The sequence below is a fragment of the Macaca nemestrina genome, chromosome 1, assembly GCF_043159975.1.
Source record: "Macaca nemestrina isolate mMacNem1 chromosome 1, mMacNem.hap1, whole genome shotgun sequence".
Lineage (NCBI taxonomy): Eukaryota > Metazoa > Chordata > Mammalia > Primates > Cercopithecidae > Macaca > Macaca nemestrina.
In genome coordinates this window covers 159650827-159669415 of record NC_092125.1, presented here as the reverse complement: position 1 = coordinate 159669415, position 18589 = coordinate 159650827, and the positions used below count along the sequence as shown (strand labels likewise).

Genomic DNA, 18589 nt, shown 5'->3' with positions numbered 1-18589 from the left:
AATAGACAAAAAGAGTACTAATAATACAATGAGCCAAATTTCATTATCTAATATAATTCATTATAATTTCTCTAGCACTTCAGTTCTGTTTTAAATCACTCTATTTGTTAATCTTTATACATCTCTTTCATGAAGATGAATAATATAACACATTCCCAATTGATAGACATGGAAACTGAAAATAAATGCCAAGTAATTTATAGGTGGCAATTTCTAAAAAGGCTATGTTATTTATGTAGCCTCTAGTAACTTCAGACACAATTAATTCAACAAACATTTCCTGGATACCTACCATGTATCAACACTGTATTGGCCATTATTAACCATGAAGACAATATAGGCTGTGACATAAACAAATTTAGAAAAAGAAGTGAGAGAAAATTATAAATGCATGTTGCAAAGTAAAGTTCAAAATCACCAGACTACCAAGAGAATAGGAGTTGCCTGGAAACTGTAAAATGGATCACAAGAACGTATTTCAAGAAGTTTACCAGATGACAAATTGGCTATGGGAATTTGTGAGAAAAAAAGAGTCTAAAATTTTTCTTTCTTTTTATTATTTTAAAAAAATGGAATTGATGTCATCGATGGTACTATGCCCAATATGGGCAATTCATGAGGAGCAGAAGCTTGGGAAGAGAAAGTAATTAACTCAGTTTCTATGTGATCAAATTTGAGTCTTGATGGCACTTCAGATATGTAGTGTAAGAACTTGCTAAGTTCTAGAGATACTGATTATGAAACAGTTAATACCATTGAGGGGAATCAAAAAGGTTGGCCAGGGAGAATATATTGAGTAAGAATAGATAAGGCTGAGAATGAAGTTCTGGGGCAACATTTATGTGTAAATGATGAAAAGAAGGAAAGAGGCCAGCAAAGTACCTTAAGTGGCAACAGTCAGAAGTACAAAAAGAAGCAGAAAGTGGTATCATGGAAACTTCCTCCCCACCCTGCAAAAAATATATATCACAAGAAGATTAAATCACCCAGGGTTTTTCTCTTTTTTTCCTGCATTGATGCTGTATTAAAAAAACCCCCACAAGACATCAGTGCTTACAACAAAGTATTTATTTTTTGGCATATTGGTCTATGAGTGAGCAAGAGCAGCTTTGCTTCATGTTTTTGGCAGTGCCAGACCTGGCTCCAGTTATAGGTTGAGTTCAGGTGTCCATCATGTGCCTCCTTGTTCTCTCCAGACCACCACTAGCTGGAAACGTTCTCAAGCAACATGGAAAGACCATGAGAAGCCAAGCATATTAGAACACTGGCTCATGTCATATCCATTAACGCTCTATGGGTCCAAGCAAATCACATGTCAAAGGATCAGCACTATATTATATACTCCACCTACACTAGTAATAGAGGCTTTGCAAAGTCATCTGGAAAAAAGCATGGATTTATAATTCTATATTATGGACAGAGTGAGGAAATAAAAACTGTAATCCAATCAAATCTGTAACAGAAGAATGTGGTCAACTGTCAAGGATCAACTACGGGAAGAACCAGATAGAGCAGAGTCTACAGTTTTTGTAATTACTCCACTTATTTCCAAGTATAAAGATTTAGAGGAAATGAGAATTTCTTGTAGCATATATTCTCTCCTCTATTTTATGAAGAAATATAAATATCTGAGGAGCTTTGTAAAAATACCTATGCATGAAACCAGATCAGTTAAATCAAACGTACTGAGGCTGAATGGCAAACTTTTAAAAAAAATTTTTTTACAGTTCCTCAAGGAACTCTAATATGCAGGAAGGGTTTTACAGAAGTAAACAGTCTCCACTTTCCAAGAGATGTTTAAAAATGTCACATTATAGCATAGTTTTAATTTTATGTACATGCATGTGCATGTGGTACTACATGTGTATATATATGTAATATATATGCAAATTTGTATATGTATACACACACGTTACAAGGGAAAAGAGAGAGATACAAGCATCATGTTTACCTCTGAATGATGGGTTTGAAAATGCTTATGACTTTACTATTTATACTTTTTTACATTTTTAAATTTTCTGCAGTGAAATGTATGACTTCTAAACTCTGAGATAATAAATCAACATTAATAAGTAAAAATTCAGACTAAATTAGATGCCCAGGGTCGAAACTGCAAAATATTAACAATTCACAAAAACACAAAATAGCCTTCCAGAATGAAGATGTGAAAATTATTGAAAATCTGAAGGAAAAGAAAAAACTGAGAGCCAACTATTTCCTATACGTGGTCAGCATGTTCTAAAAGATCATGATGAGGGCTAAAATGTAGTGATATACTTTTATTTGAATCTAAAGTATTTCAACCCAGAATTTTGTCATAAGGGTCTGACTATACTCTGAAATATCAGGTGAAAATAAGATTGAGAATAAGTTAGTGACAGTTCAGTGTCCAATATGCATTTTTCTCCTCTGCCTTTCATGAAACTTGATAGGTTAAAATTGATCCTTTCATACCATGAAATGGGATAATTTTTCATCTCAGTTTGATCTTATCAGGCATCCTGTACCTCTCCACTTGATGATAAAAATAAAACATACCACTCTGATGGGGAAAAAAAAAATGAAGAAAACTGAAATAAAATGGAGATGGAGGAAAAGTAGCAGTTGCTGAAAGTTTGTATATATAAATATGCAAATGTAATATATCCCAGGCTTTAACTCAGTTGATTTGTTGGGTCTTCACAAAAGATACAGGCAAATTTACAGCCCATTTTTTTGCTGTCTTTCTAAAACATTATTTTGTTTCTGAGCACTGAAAAGGGAAGACAGTCTGCATTTTTGTAAATAAATGTGCCTGTGGTTTGTGAGATCTAGGCACATATGTTTCAAGCATAAATGTTTTCTACTGGGAACGCTATAGAAAACCTATTATTGAGAATTAGATGATTTCATGCCTCATAAGTTTAACACTAACTGGCAGAAGTCAAAAGGAATTAATTTTTTTGCAACTGTGTCACAACTCCAAACATTGTGCCAAACATTCCAGTTTTTAAAAATTGACTGGGTAGAAACATCCATTTGTAGTTGATTTGTGTGTTGAACTCCTGACAATGACTGTTGTTGCTTTTATTATTTAGGTAGTTATTGTTCTTATTGTTTTTAAATGTGAACCAAATATATGCCCCTTTAATTACAAAATATAAACTATACTTTTCAAATCATGCTGGTGGCTTTACATAAAGCTAGCATTGCAATAATGACTTCTTTAATGATCCTACACTTGCTTCCATATGAATGTTAACATTACTGCAGAAAATCCAAAGTTTGTGATTATAAAGACATGAACATTAAAGAAAGAAAATTAAACAACACTTTCTTTAATAAAATACTCTGAATATTTACATTCTAATTAAGAAAAGTTTAGTGGCTGGCCTAATCATGGCAATGGTGGAAATGAAGTATATGAATTCCCAGCCCCATACTCTGATCATTTAAATGCACTCTGTATCTTTCCTTTATCCACAGGCAAGATTCAGGGAGCAGAGACACATAAACTCTCCCCGTGACACCCCTAATGACCATTGCTTAGTAGAGGTAATAACCTTTCTCTAATACAAAACACATTAACCTGAAGACACCCAAAGACCTCCATACCCAAACTGAGGTTTTAGTTCTGCCCTTATATCTCTTCAACCACAATTGACCTCAAGGAGAAAACTATAGCAAATGTGCTCAGCGTGTGGTAATCCTGTATTGGTCATGAAGGAGGAGATATAATCCTTCTCCCAGTTGAAAGCTCAAAGGGAGGCCAAGCTTTTATTACATTAGTATAGAGAGCATGCTAGTATAGGGTAGCACCACTCACTGAAAAAGGGGATAAAGTTTTCATGACCCCAGAAACACAAGAACGAGGTTCATTCTCACCCCTAAGGAACAATGAACTTAAGAGTTGTTCCTTTAGCATAGGGGGATTCATTTACCATTTCTTTAGATTAGTACCACCTATTGAGCCAGGCTATTTTTACGCAGGGTAGAAGGTTACAAGTGAGATTTCACTTTCTAGAAAAAGAGCAAACAACAAAGATCAGTAACCATATTCAGAATGAAGTAGTGTCTATGGGCTATGTTAAGTATGAAGAGAAACAGAAAATTTCAAGCATCCAAAGATTATTTCAAACAATGGAACTGCTTCTTCTCCCCTCACTGCACCCATGGGAACTGCTTTTGCTCATTAACCACACTGGGAAAGATCAATTGCAACCTGTCGCTTTGATGGAAGAAGTAACTGTTCGTTGCACTCAAGCAAGTCTTCTTTGTAAAAAAATTTTGAATAGAAAATGCCAAAGACATGTATGGCATTTAAAATATTGTGTTCTTAGCACATCGATTTTGAGAATAGTTATTTAACAATATTTAATGAATTACAATCATTATTATAGACATAATCTCATAAAATAGCATTTGTTTAGGCTTTGGAGTAGCAGGGAGTGTCTGTGCAACATTTTTTTTTTTTTTCCTGTAATTGAAATGTTATTTACCTCTTCCTAACAGAGCGAGCCGTCTGTATAGAGTGGTATTTAAAGGTAATGCTGGATTTTCATCTGTTCTATTCTGGCTGTGAATATCTCCTGATGCCTCCCTCTTTTTTCTTAGATGTCATGAAAGGGCAAACTCAAATATCCAGTGTTTTCATATAAAATGTCATTCATCACATGACTATAGCCATCCATTTATTGAAAATCATTATTGGGAGAGGTCTTAGAAGGAAAACCTAGAGATAACTCATATGTGGCCTTAAATCTAAAAGAAATCTAACATGCAATCTACATAGAAAGAGAGACATAACTTGTTCTAAGCATGATTTACATTTTTAGTCATTTTCTCTTTCTCTAAATTTGTGCTTAGATTCTTAAATGAGTTAGAACACTTCCTTTAAAAAAATCTATTCCTTTTAAATTTCCATGGCAAAAACTATTGACAGCTTTCCATGAGACAATAGATCATATTTGGAAAGACCAATTTGATGCTAACATTTGATCTCTGAGTGGCATATATTCCAGAAGGAGGTTTAATTATACATCTGACTCCCACTCACCCATTTGGCAGAGTTTCATTTGATTTTTATTAAACATAAGACTTGAAAACATGAGATATAGCTTTATCTTTCATGTTTTTTTAATCCACCAGAAAAGTAGTTAGAAAGCTGAAGTTAAAACTTGTGTAGATATAATTTCTTGTTCCCTCTTGCTTTGGAACTGATATCTTCAATTCAAAAGGGAAAACATTTTTCTTCCGAATACTTTGGAGTGAGTAACTTTACTGGGACTCTTCTCTGCTTCACTCCACACTCCAGGTTATAGAGTGAGAAGAGAGTCTACTTAATGACTTATTTTCGTTATTAAGAACCCTCCCAACCATACCCATTAAATGCATAACATTAATATATTCTTGGGAAGTGGTAACCTTGGTTTAGAGACACATGGGAATAAGATCTGTAGTTCATGGGTGCCAACTCACTCCTATCTTAGAATAGAAACACTCATTCAATAAGCCTTTGGATATAGTAAAGTGATTAAGAATTTCCTCAGACTTTTTGATATACTTCAACTCCAGTGCTGGTTTTGAGTGACATTTGGCTAGTCATTCAAACTCTTTACTCCTCAATTGTCTTATGTTTAATTGAGAAAAAAAATAGACATACTAATAATTTAGGATACAGTGAGAAAATGAAATACTGCATGTAAAACTCTTATCCTAGTGCCATGCCAGAAACAGAGTAGAAGAAAGTTACATGTTTAAATAATTTAGATATCACGAATCCCTCTAGGAATCCAAACATGAACAAGTTGTTACTTCAAAATTTAATCATCTGGGGAGATACAGAAAAGAAAGGAAATACACTTGAAGTGTGAAAAGTGATGGAGGATAAGCAGGTTGCTGTGCAATCATGGAAAGAGGGAAAACTTTTGTCCAGAAAAGCAGAGGAAGGCAACAGAGGCTATCTAAGCAGATGCCTGAAATGTAGGAGGATTTGGTTAGACTATTCACAGGAAGCTAAAAGTAAAGGCGAGAAAGGAACACACATGATCTAGTGTGCCCCAAAGATCCCTGTTTATTCATTAGCCCTTGGCAAACTGCAGCCTGGGTGTTAGCTGACATCCTTGCATAGCCCTCTCTTCCAGAACAGAGAACAGACCTTGCCTTCCTTTCTGAATCAAACACAAACATTCCTAAGATTGTCATCTAAAGGGAGGGATAGTTATTTTATTATTCTTACATATATCATTATATACATTGTATCCATACAATAATGAAAATAGTGTTAATTATATTATCAATTAGTAAATTATGACAAATTTAAAACAAAACTGTTAGCAGCTACAAAACATGCCTTTACACATTCACAGTATCTAAAATATAACTCATCATCATGAAGTTTTTGTGGTGCGGAAGTGTGTTTACTCCTCCATGCTGTTTCTCCATTTGCGCTTTCATCCTTCCACCATGTGATGCCTTTCACCACATTATGATGTACCAAGAAGGTCCATTGATTTTAGACTTCTCAGTATCCAGAACTGTAAGCCAATAAATTTCTGTTCATTATAAATTCCTTAGTCTGTGGTATTCTGTTACAATAGCACAAAACTAAGAGAGATGCCAACTGGAGTGTTTCTAGCAGAAAGATAATACAATTTTTCAGTTTAATAGAGCCACTCTGGCTCCTCTGAATGTGATTAACTGGGACAGGAACTTATGATGTCCTATAAATATAATACCTTAGAGTACATTAACACTTAGAGCAATGATATCACCAAAGAAAGTATATATTGATTTTAACAAAAAGATTGAAGGACTGAACATTATGATGTAAAGACCAGAAAATGAAAAGTAGACAACAAAGAAGACTTAGAAGAAACAACTAATGAAGTAGAAGGAAAACTGGTGGTGTGTGTGATCCTGGAAGTCATGTGTTTAATGGAGAAGGGAGTATACCAGTGGTGCCAGATGCTGCTAAGGAATCAAGTAAGATGAAGACAGAACTAACCACTGGGTTTAGCAATCTGAGGATCATTGTTGACCTTGACAAGAGAGTTTCAGTGGAGGAACATAAGTAAAAGCTTTGTTAAAGGAGTTCAAGGGATAATTGCTTGAAAGTAACACAAGAGAGTGAGTACACACAATTCTTGTACTATAAAGGAAAGGCAAGGAATAGGGGAATAGCTGGAGATTAAAATAGGGTTAGAAAAGAGAGGTTTAAGATTGGAGAAATAACAGATTCTTTGTACACACAAGAAAAATTCAGTAAAGGGGAGCAAAAGAGATGAGAAGAAATAAATATTCAAGTGAGAGAAAAAATGCTGGAGCAATCTTAATGAGACCAAAGGGGTTGAGAGGAAGCCTACTCAATAGGGGAAAGATTTGGCCTTTCTTCAGATCATAGACAGTTCAACTATAGTAATAGAAGTTTATTACAGATGGAAGGTTAGATGTGATGGTAGGAGTTTGTTGAAATTATTTTCCAATTGATTAAATTTTTCCCAATTAAATAGGAAACAAGACCTTAATCTGATACTGTGGATAAAGGAGTATGTTAACCGTTTTAGAAAAGAGGAAATTATATAAAATAATTATATGAGAGCTGAAGGATAAATGAACAAGAAAAATCTAGTATAATTGTTAGGCAGCATTAAGGGCTCATTTTAGGTTAGTGATCCTGAATTTAAAGTGAAACCATTCAGCATGACTGTGTGTTTTTCTCTAGTAACATTCAGTTACAGAGTAGCAATTTGCAATTAAGGAAGGTTATAATTTTGGTAAGTGAATACAATGAAGTAAGAAAGGGGCAAGAGCTTTAGGAGTATATGCAAGAGAACGATTATAGTAATTGTTCATAATATTAAAACTTGAAACAGAGGATAGCCAAGAAATGAGGGGATAAGAGACAGAAAAGATCATAAAAATCAATGAATTGTAGGTCCTAGTGATATAAAATGATTGCTGGAGTTAGGGTACTAAAATAATTAAGTTGAAAAGATTAGAGATGATGAAGACAGAGTCAAATGGTTGAAATTAAGGTTATGTTTCAATAATGTTTAGATTCTGCCCATTAGAGAGAGTAGGTGAGGTAGCTGGAAATTAAGATAATTATAGGAATAAAGTTCAATGAAATGAAGGCCCAAAGTACTATTAGGATAATCTACAAAGATAATGATATACCCTAAATTATGACAGAGGTGGTATAGAAGAAAGTAACTCTTTGCCTGTGAATAATGTCTTCAAGAAAGAGGATTAGAGGTTGACTATACCAAGGAGATACTGTAGTTGATATAGTTTTATGCATGAGAGTCAAAGGTGGGAGGCTTTGGTAAGAGGGAGGAAGAATAAAATGGAAGCAACTAAGAGAAAATGGACAACCATGCTCTTTGCCTTCCTCCAGCAAATGTGGTACAATATGAGCGGGAAAGAAAACAGCCACCACTTGAAATGGCTTCCAGGGAAGCAGTGTCCTCATGTCAGAGATAGATTTCAGATGGAGCAAGAGGGTGAAGACAGAGGGATTTCTCTGAAGATCTCTCTGAGTTTCAGAAGAAATAGGACAATGCTTTTGAAGTTGTAAAGGAGTGCTATCAGAAACAAGGATGTACAGTCTTTTAGACTGTGGTGCAGCAGAAGATAGAAGATAATATATATTTGATTTTCTTTTGCTAACTAACATTGAAGAAGCCATATGAATTAAATGTATGTCAAGGTTATTGTTGAAAACCAGGAATCTAATAGTTCAGGCATCAGAGTCTGGGAAAAGGAAACTGGCGTTTGGGCTATGGGGCCGTTAAGCTTCATGAGTAGTCATAAACAATTTTCCTTTTTGTTATGACCATGATAATGATCAAACCTTATAGTTAGAGAAGTATCTGACAGGGTAGAATCTTTACTTTCCACTCTACCCCACTACCTAATTGCTGAGAGAGTACCAACCCCTTCTCCGATATTACCAAGGGATTTAGGGAATTTCCCTTCAACAACAAATAAACTGTATGACATACCTTTGGCTGCCAGCTCTACACAGCACCCTCAAGTCAAAAGAGAACCGATTGCTTTACTTGTTGACTTTGCAGAAGACCATCTGCCTCTATGGGAAGCCAGACCAAAGAGAATTGATCTTAAATTACATTTAGGTCTCACACTACACTCATGATCCCAAAATGTGGCCTCTAAGTGTTATAACCCACTCTTTCAGCCACTGATACAATTTTTACTTATCAGGCCCATGATACTAATCACTGGTCATGCTTACAACCAAGTCAATGAACAGGAAAAGGAAGTATGTGAGTAAAACCGGTGACTCTCTACTAGTCCAGAAGCCAAAGAGGACGAGATCTAGACAGCAGAAGAGATCCCAGGTACTCTTAAACCATCATTCTGTCATAGTTGGGGGACTAATTGATTTCCCTTATCACTGATATTGATCCTTATGTAGGGTAACCATATAATTTATTATCCAAGCCACGTGATATTTAAGAGCTAAAGAAGATGCTTATTCAGAATTCCAATCTTGCTCAATAGCTGTAAGCTGGAATTGTTCCAGGAAAACAAAAATACGTGGTCACTCTACCTACATACAACATGTTTGCTAAGGGAGCAGATTACTCCCTGACTGGTCAACAGATTTCATTGTCTAAAATTATCCTAGCCAAAAAGCCAAGGCTAATCTGCTGCCTCTAATGCTCACATAACATCTTTGGTGATTTGGCCTGGGAGAGGTGACAGATTTTTCTATTGTCCTGGTTACCTTCCTCTCAAGAATGAGATCACAAGCAATGTCATGGAGTAATTACTACTATATACACTCTACAGACCAGAGATTTGTCATGGGTTCTGCAGGAAGGAACCCTAGAAAACTATGAAAAGGTAGTCCAGTCACTCTCAGGGTTCAACTCTTGTGGATCTGAGGATGTCAGTGGAAATTATTTGGACATATAGGAAGAACAGCTTGTGAGAGGCTTATTTCAATTCAACCAGTTAGAGAATGTTCTTGCCATAATAGACACAGGCATTGCATGTAGTTGGGAAATACTGGTATTTGCAGCTGCAGGGAATTGTAGTAATACTTTATAGGAGACAGTGTGGTGGGCCAAAGCAGGAAACAATTCCAAAGAGGTGAAAATACTTCCCATAGGTCTTAAACAATAAGTTGAATATTTATGAATATAGGTGATATACATGCAGAAGAGCATTGTAGGAAAAGTGGATGAAGTGTTCAAAAGTGCCTAGGAAAAAACATGGAATTTCAGGAGACCACATATAATGTAATGTGTCTCTCAATAATAGTGACTGCTACCATTTGTCAAGTGCCGCTTCATAGGAAGAACTGTATTAAACTTTTCTCAACAATTCAACATGACTCAGTTCCTATACCAAATCTCCATCTAAGAAATAATAATCTGACTCCAGAATTTTGAAGACTGATCCAAATCTTTCTTGACTATTTCTTTAAAGGAATAGCATGAGACTCTTACATAGTACCTTACAGGAGAAACTTTTTACAAGCCTTTGTGGGTGGTTCTCTCCCAAAAGATTCCCAATCTAGGAAGCTACTAAAATGCTCCTCTTTCTGCCTCTGCTGCTGTCTCAGAACCATGCTGTTCCTCTCTCCATCTCCTCACTCCCTGTGGCATCTAGATCCAGAATGTCTGTGGTAAAATTAGCCCTCTGGAAATCTCCCTTTCCTGTCTGCTGATGCAGACCCTCCAATAGCACTGCAGGATCTCATGACAAGCACAGACCTTGTGAAGGATCCCTTCTTCTTGCTGAGAAAACAAGCTAAGCCCTGGCAAGTAATATTTTATCTCTTACGCTGCTCTTCTGGGAACAGCAATCCACTATCTAAATTCTGCATAGTGGGAATGAGTTCTGGAATAAAAATATATATATATATATTTATATATACTTACTCCTTTGTAGGTGGCATGGAGATAGAAATGGAAGAGAGAGATTATAATTATTGAACATTAATACTTTTATTCCCATTGCAATACATTTTAACAGTGATGACGAAAGATTATACCTATTGAGCACTTTGTATTGGGCATTCCTCTCAGTGGTTTCGTTTTGCTAAGTACTTCAAATCCTGGAAACAATCCTGTGAAGTACATTTTATTCTACCCCCTTTTACATACCAGGAAACCAAGGCACAGCAAAGTTAAGTAACTTTCCCAAGATCATACAGCTCATGTGGAGTAGAGCTAGAATAACATCAAGGCAGCCTTTGTCTAGATTCTTTGCTGTTAACTATTGTACCACCTCACTTAATCTTTAAACGATCCCCAGGAGCTTAGTACTGTCATCTTCATTTTCTTTTTATTTATTTATTTATTTATTTATTTATTTATTTATTTATTTATTTTTGAGATGGAGTCTCGCGGTCACCCAGGCTGGAGTGCAATGACCTGATTTCGGCTCACTGCAACCTTGGCCTCCAGGGTTCAAGTGATTCTATTCTGCCTCAGTCTCTCAAGTAGCTGGGATTACAGGTGCCCGCCATCACATCTAGCTAATTTTTGTATTTTTAGTAGAGATAGTGTTTCATCAGGGATTGGCTATGCTAGTCTCGAACTCCTGACCTCAGGTGATCCACCTGCTTCGGCCTCCCAAAAGTGCTGGGATCACAGGCGTGAGCCACCATACCCAGCCCATTTTCATTTTTAATAAAAGGAAACATAAGCTGATTAAGATTCATTAGCAAAGCCCATACAATGAGTGAATGACAGATGAAGGATTCGAGTTCATATTTTTTCTATTTTCACAGCCCCTGTGTTATGGACTGAAAGTTCGTGTCCACCCAAAATTCATACATTGAAATCTAATCTTTAATGTGATGGTATTTGGAGGTGGGGTATTTGGGAGGTATTGAGGTCATTAGGGTGAAGACATCATGAATGGGATTAGTGTCCTTGTAAGAGGAGGCCAAAGAACTAGCTTGCCCTCTTTCTGTCATAAGAAGTTACACGAAGTTTGATGTCTGCAACCCAGATGAGGGTCCTCACCAAATCCCAAATATGCTGGCACTCTGATCTCAGACTTTCAGCCTCTAGGAATGTGAAAAATAAATTTCTGTAGCTTTTAGTCCACCCAATCTGTGGTATTTTGTTATACCAGCCTGAATAACTAAGACACCAGTAACTAATGCACTCTGATTAGTCTGATGGTATATAGTGATGACCTTTGAACCATTCTGAGCTTAGTACTTTTTCTTTTTTTTTTAGACGGAGTCTCACTCTGTCACCCAGGCTGGAGTGGAGTGATGCGATCTCGGCTCACTGCAAGCTCCACCTCCTAGGTTCACACCATTCTCCTGCCTCAGACTCCCAAGTAGCTGGGACTACAGGTGCCCACCACCACGCCCAGCTATTTTTTTTTTTTTTTTTTGTATTTTTAGTAGAGATGGGGTTTCACTGTGTTAGCCAGTATGGTCTCAATCTCCTGACATCGTGATCCGCCCACCTCGGCCTCCCAAAGTTCTGGAATTACAGGCGTGAGGCACCACGCCCAGCTGCTTAGTCTTAATAAGAAGTAACATTGCATATTATCAAAACTTTTCAAGTATCATGAAGAAGGAGTAAAAGCCATGATGCCCTCCCTGCTCTACTTAGAATAGGTGAGACATCATGAGAGAGGAATATGATTAGGCAGGTTTCAGATTTCCTTCAAGTATCTTGTCCATCATGCCAAGGAGTTTTGGTTTAATCTAAATGTAATGGAGGACATTAATAGTATCTAGTCTGGGTAATAAAAAGATCAGGCTATGTTTTAGAAAGATCTTACAGAAATTGTACTGTCAGCTCTCTGCAATCATAGATTATACACTTATTGATGTCAAATTTGAGCAGCCTCAATGATTCCTGACTTGAAATAGTTTGGGATTTTGCTGAGGCATGAACCTGAATCCCATGCCATATGAGGCCGGAATGGAAAGAACTATTGAGAAAGCCTGGAGTCTACTTGTAACTATGGTCCAACTCTGTATCCTTGTATCAAGGATCTAAGTCCCTAGTATTAGCACTTTCCCAAATCACATCATAGCTGTAATAATGTAATAATTTTGCTGATTCTTTTATAGTCTTAATTGCTCTTTGAGCCTATCCTACATTCCATGGTCCTATCAGTCTTCCTGTAACTATATATAACTTAGAATAATAAAGCCTCACATTTTATCTGATGTTTTTCAAATGATTTATACTTTCACTCTCTAATTTTTCCTTCACAACAATCCTAAATTAGGCAGGGATGGTACATAGTTTAGTAAAAGTAAACTTTTACCACTTTGGAAAAATTAAGAGACCAAAGGAGGATCAACTAGTTAAGTAGTAATGGAGTTAAAACAAGAATTTATAGTTTATGAGCATGGAGGTGTTATGGAAATGTTCTCCATCTTTATTGTTCCAGTAGTTTTACAAGCACGTAAATTTGTCAAAAGTAATCAAATTGCACTTTTTAATGGATGTACTTCATCCAACACAAATTACACATAAATAATATTTTAATAAGTTTAGTTTAAAAAACAGATCTACTGTCTTTAACTTTAATAGTACTAGAATTAAAACCTATCTGTTTCATTTTGGACTTGACCAAAAGTGAGACAAAATAAAAAATATTTCCAACTGTATATTTTCTACAACATTAAATTTAAACTAACTCAAAAGTTCTTCACAATCAAATTCCATATTACTTTTGTAGTCTGATTCCAACTCTTACACCCATTTCCACTTCCTATTCCTACCTCCATTCCTTTTCTGCATAAACTCTTCTACATCCAAACTATACAACTATACATTCCCTGACTCAAAAGGAGGTCTCTGTACTTTGGTTCATGTTAGACTTGGCCATGAGAAACCACTTTCACCCTCCCCATACCCATCCAAATTATTTATATCCTGCTTTCTCATTCCTACCTTCAAGACTGTTCTGATAGCCTTGCCTTGGTGGTAACTTTCCTTCATTCATATAGCTTGTATTACTTTTTATCAATTGGACATTTAGTTCTTTCCTTTAGTCACACATTTTTTCTGTGCCTTTTATGTGCCAATGATTTTGTAAACATATGTGTTTGTTCTTTTTCCTGTCAAACTAATTAGATTACAGTTTCTCAGTCCTATAAACAATTATATACTTGGTATCCCCAGTATACTTTAAATAAATAATAGCCACCCATTTAAGATTGTATGATGTCGTTCAAAGAGCCCCGGACAGGGAAATAGAAACCCTATTCTCTGGGCTCAGACTAACTAGATGAGCAAGTTGAGGTATAGTCAACTTTTCTGAACTTAAATTATCACATTTTTGAGTGGGAAAACTATATTAATTATGATACTTAGTTTTGACAGTCCAATGAAGCAATATATGTATAAGTGCATTATAAAACACTTTATTTCTTCTGCAATTGTAGTGCAACCCTGTGTCAACCTTTCTTCAACGTTTACTGCTTCTTTAGACAGTCAACCACTTATTCACATGTTAAAGGTAATCCATGCATCAATACACTGATTGATGCATAATTCATGCATCCCCTATCAAACTGATACTCTATTATGCACAATAATGTAGTCTAATTTATAGAGTAAATCTGACTTTCTTTTCTCTGCTTGTTTCTGAGCAACTTTTAGGAATGGCCCAACTAAAAACATTACAAAGACTAGAATAAAATTTGGATTTGGTTAATTGAGCACTTTTGTTTTCCAGCAGCAGAATTCAACTCTTGATCAAAGAAGCTACCCTGGTCCGGCTAGCTCTGATTAAAAATTCAGTAATTCCACTATCTATGCGTAGTTAACTAAAATGTTGACAGAGTGGTGGGATGCTATTATGATTCATTCTAATATGCTTTTGTTTAATATAGGCAATGGAGTAAATATAATGTAGTAGTTTATAAATTATGCTGGGGATAATTTTAACTTTTTTGAATTAAATATATCCTCTTCTAATTTAATTTTATACATGTGAAGTTTATTAAAGATTTGACTAATGTTTACCGATTCTCAAGGTATTGTGGGAGCCTAGTACTTTATTAACTAGATTTCTGTTTCCAAATTATTTCTACTAATTTCTTCTTTTAAAAATACAGCATTCATGCTTGAATTTATCAAGTGCTTAGTTATTTAGCTATGCTACTTTTTACCAGATACTACTTTACCTAGTACTCCAACTTAATATGTTCTTCCACAAACTCTCCATTCATTTGGGCTAGTTGATTCAAACAAGTGGTTATTTATTTACTTGCAAAGATTCAAGTAACCTTAGGATGAGTCATTTACTTGCAAAGATTAAAGTGACTGAATCAAGTAAAGTGAGCTGTGGTCAAGTTAAACCACCTATCTGGTGACCTCTGTGCATTGTCATGCAAAATCAAGCAAGAAAGCCATGCTTTTTAAAGTGGGAATGAGCTACCTAAGCAGAACAGTGAGAAGACCTCTGCAGACACAGATCAGAGGAAGGACAGTCACTCTGCCCAGTAAATCTATGTGGACTTGAGAGGCTTTTCCTGACCTGGTAATGTGCTGAAAGTGCAAGAAATTCTTGTAGGAAAATGATGTGTGATAGGGGAAAGGGTAAAATACTCTGCCCCACCTGCATTTGTCTTGACATAGCCAAGTTTCTCCTTTTTTCCATTCCACATCTAGAAGTAGTAACATTTTTTCCCTTCACATCTCAAAGGACTCTTCTAAGCATCAAAAGGGATCACATATATGATAATATGATGGAAAACGTAAAATTGAATACAAATATGAAAATCATAATTTTCTGCTTCCATCCCCTCCCATAAACTAACGAATGACATTCAGGATAAAAGATACGCAAGGGTAGCTGAGGTCCTGATTCCTCTGATCAGGGATTTTTCTGAGGGAAAAGAAGCTTAAAATATTGCTATTACTCCCTTTAAAATTAAAAAACACACATTGAGAACCTACATGTATGTATAGAGCATTATGATGACTACTACTGGGAATATAGGTGATTAGTTGGACCTCTTGTATACAAAGAAAAACTAAAAACTAAATGAAAGAAACACTGTACAACTGGAAATTCTCTAAGACATTAGCACAAACAGGGAGAAGGAGAATTGTTGAGAGTCTGAAAGATGAATAAGAGCTAGAGATGAGGAGAAAGCACAGAGGAAACAATCACATTCATTAAGATAGCAGCATAAGCAAAGGGATAGAAGTATGAGTGGATAGTACACTGGGAGGATGAAGAAGAGAAACACTAAGATGTTGGATACAAGAGGGGAATAGAGTGAAAAGTTTGATACATTAGGGTGAGATTAGAGGCTCCTAATATGATGTTATGTGAACTTGCCAGTCAGACCAGCAAAATGACAATACTTCAGTCCAAATATTTGGATTTTAGAGTGCAGTCTTTCCACACTAAATCCCTTTTATCAAACTTTACATCTGAGCAGCTCTGGGGATGTTTGGCACTTCTCCATCTCCTAGAAAATGTTCAGAGCCACGGCATGCAAATTAGATATTACTTTGATCAAACTGCCATTGAGCTCAAGAAAAGGTTCTCTTCATGCTCTGTCACCCAACAGAACAAATAAGTATCAACCAAAAATTTACCTGTGAAGAGAATATTAAAAAACTGAAGTTGCAAACGTTTTCCAAAAGCCAACTGCCTAAAAGTCATTACAGGATTCCTTAGAAATTTTCTGTGAGGGCAGTATGTTCTTACACATGTGAGTAAATTCATGCATGATGGAATTATAGAATGGAGACGTGCAGCTAAAATGTAAAATTGAAATGCTTATTGTCAATATCAAATAGTTGCTGAGAGTCTTCTCACCTTACATTTATATGGACAAGCAACTTCAGATTCTTCCTAGTAACCAGGTTTAGTTCAAGCATCTAAAATGAAAAATGAATGAATCTCATTACATTTACAATTAGTGCCAGTTTTACTGAAGATTATAACTTGATGAAGCCACCATATTTCAATAATTTTGACTTAAATTATTCAGAACAAAACCCTTCATTTCTACCAAAAAAACTTCCTCTAACACAGTCTTATAGTATCAGTCAGAATAGGCCATGCTGTAGTAACAAACAACCCCCACATTTCAGTGACTAAAGCAACAAATTTTAATTTTTCACTCATACATCATGTATATAGACGATAAGCTGCAGTTCCGCCTCCACGTCACCCTCACTGTGAGACTTAAGCTAACGGAGCAACCACTATTTGAGACGTGAGTTATCATTGTAGAAGACAGAGTTATGGGGGATCTCTGCTGGCAATTAAATGCTTGGTTGTCAAATGAGACTACATTTTATTATCTAATTCAAGCTTAGGGTTACATCAGATATTTTTTATCTTCTCACAAATATATGTTAACACAGATTTTTAATTATTTTAACAGACTTATATGACATAATTTATTCTTCAAACTGCACTTGTGAAAACTGTAGGGCTATATTTATTCCTAAAAGGCCTTTTCTTGATCTTTTTTACATCAGTGATTTAAGTGTATGAAACATATATTATGGAAACTATATTTCCAGCTTTGGGTCATGTTCTTAGTAGTATTTGTTGGTATACATGGAGTACATTTTTAAAAACTTGATAGAAACAAAATTATTCTTCTGAACCAAATTAGTTTAAAGTTTTTTCAAGCATTGAAGTCAATATTTCAACCACTTTAATCTCAGTTCTAAGCTCTAAAAATATCTTCTTCATGATTAGTCTCGCAATACAAAGTTTCTTGAAAATGCTAAGTATACAGATAAGACTTGACCTTAATTCCTAGGTTACATTTAGATAATTAAGAGATTCAATATAGATTCTAAATCTTATCAGACCAAAAGGAGCATAGTTACAGAACAGCTAAAAGTGGAAGAGCAATAGTAAAATCAGAAATTTTATAATGGTGAACTAAGTTAATGTTTAACTGGGATGTTATTGTTGGTCAGTAAAAAGCCGATTTAATCTGAAAATATTTTTCTGACTTGTCTTCCAACATACTCAAAAATTTATTTTTCAAAATGTATTAAGTGGTTTCTTTTGTATCAGACCCTTTGGATAGAGAAACATGTGATATGGTCACTGCTTCAGGGAATATGTTCCCTAGGTGGGATGAATGGCCAATGTGTAAATAATTCTCTTCAGTTGTATGGCAGAGTCTGTGCTCTAAGTACAATGGGGCCACAAATGGGACTGTCAATTCTACCTGAGTGGTCAGAAAAAGCTTCACAGAGATGACATAAGAAGAGTTTTTCAAAATGAACAGGCTGGATGCAGTGGTTCATGCCTGTAATCTCAGTACTTCGACAGGCCAAGACAGACAGATTCCCTTGAGTTTATGAGTTTGAGGCTAGCCAGGGCAACATTGCAATAGCCCATCTCTACCAAAAAAAAAATGCAAAAAATTAGCAGGGCATGAGGGCACCTACTCGGGAGGCTAAGGTGGAAGAATCACTTGACCCCAGGAGTTCAAGGCTTCACTGCAGTGGGCCATGATAGCACCACTGCACTCTAGCTTGGGCAACAGAGTAGATCCTGTCTCAAAAAAAAAAAAAAAAAGGAATATTAAAAATAAAAAAAAAATAGATGTTCACTCTTTGACAACTTTAAACTCTAGCAGAAATAGGACTAAATATTA

General features: G+C 35.7%; 1 long non-coding RNA gene across 2 annotated transcripts in view; it reads right to left on the bottom strand.

Moving 5' to 3' along the window:
- The window catches only part of LOC105482645 (uncharacterized), a 180122-nt gene that overhangs the window by 68261 nt on the left and 93272 nt on the right, over window positions 1-18589 (bottom strand). The window contains exon 4 of one of the 2 annotated variants that reach the window (XR_987739.2): window positions 16763-16838. The exons of the other annotated variant lie outside the window; for it this stretch is intronic. This is a non-coding gene — a long non-coding RNA (uncharacterized lncRNA). Of the gene's footprint in view, window positions 1-16762; window positions 16839-18589 lie in introns of those variants that run through there. 2 annotated transcript variants of the gene reach the window in all.